This window comes from Egretta garzetta, unplaced genomic scaffold (assembly GCF_000687185.1).
Source record: "Egretta garzetta isolate BGI_Z169 unplaced genomic scaffold, ASM68718v1 scaffold834, whole genome shotgun sequence".
Classification (NCBI taxonomy): Eukaryota; Metazoa; Chordata; class Aves; order Pelecaniformes; family Ardeidae; genus Egretta; species Egretta garzetta.
This window is the reverse complement of record NW_009259438.1, coordinates 113,892-114,558: the sequence shown is the minus strand read 5'-3', so window position 1 is coordinate 114,558 and position 667 is coordinate 113,892. Positions and strand designations below refer to the sequence as shown.

The 667-nt window shown below is 57.0% G+C and overlaps 1 protein-coding gene across 1 annotated transcript in view; it reads right to left on the bottom strand.

Moving 5' to 3' along the window:
* The window catches only part of LOC104124778 (basement membrane-specific heparan sulfate proteoglycan core protein-like), a gene marked incomplete at its 3' end in the record, with an annotated part of 13,257 nt that overhangs the window by 11,710 nt on the left and 880 nt on the right, over nt 1-667 (bottom strand). The gene's annotated exons all lie outside the window — the stretch shown is intronic.

The window sequence follows — 667 nt, the reverse complement described above, 5'->3', positions numbered from 1 at the left end:
CCCCGGGATTCGGGGAACCCGAGTCTCCGCAGCCCTGACCCCCTGGCAGGAGCCGGTGGGTGAGGGAGGGGGATAAACACGGGGGCGCCCGATGCGTTCAGCACCCAGGGCAGCCCAACTCGGGTCTCAATCAGCCCCTAAAAAATAGAGCTCCGGGGCTGATTTAACCCAGGGTTTATCCACCACAAGCCCAGGTTTTGCTATTTCTCATCACTCCCCCCCGCCCCCGCCACCCACCACCCTCTGATATCAAATAATTTTCATCAAAGAAAGGAGCTGGAAAACTGCAAAGCATCATTAACAGCCTATTTTCCATCTACATGGGTCAGATATTTGTCATCAGCGTGGCACCTTGTGCCCTCCTGCCTGATGGCCGGCGACAGCCCGTCGTGCTCGTGAAGCCAATTAATCGTTAGGAAGATAACACGCACCCCCCCCTCCTCGCTAATCTGCCCGTACTATTAGATGCTTTCTGTAGGAATTGGAGGTTTTATGGGAATTATTAAATGTGTGGATTAGCACGCGGGGAATTAAGGGGATTCCTTGCTCCCGCTTTACGTAAGGAGCCGCTTCGCAGCCGGATCTGGCACATCCCTGGGGGGGGTTAAAGGGCTCCGTGGGGCGACGGCGGCCCCCGGCAGAAGCCACGTTAGGGGCGAGGGGACCC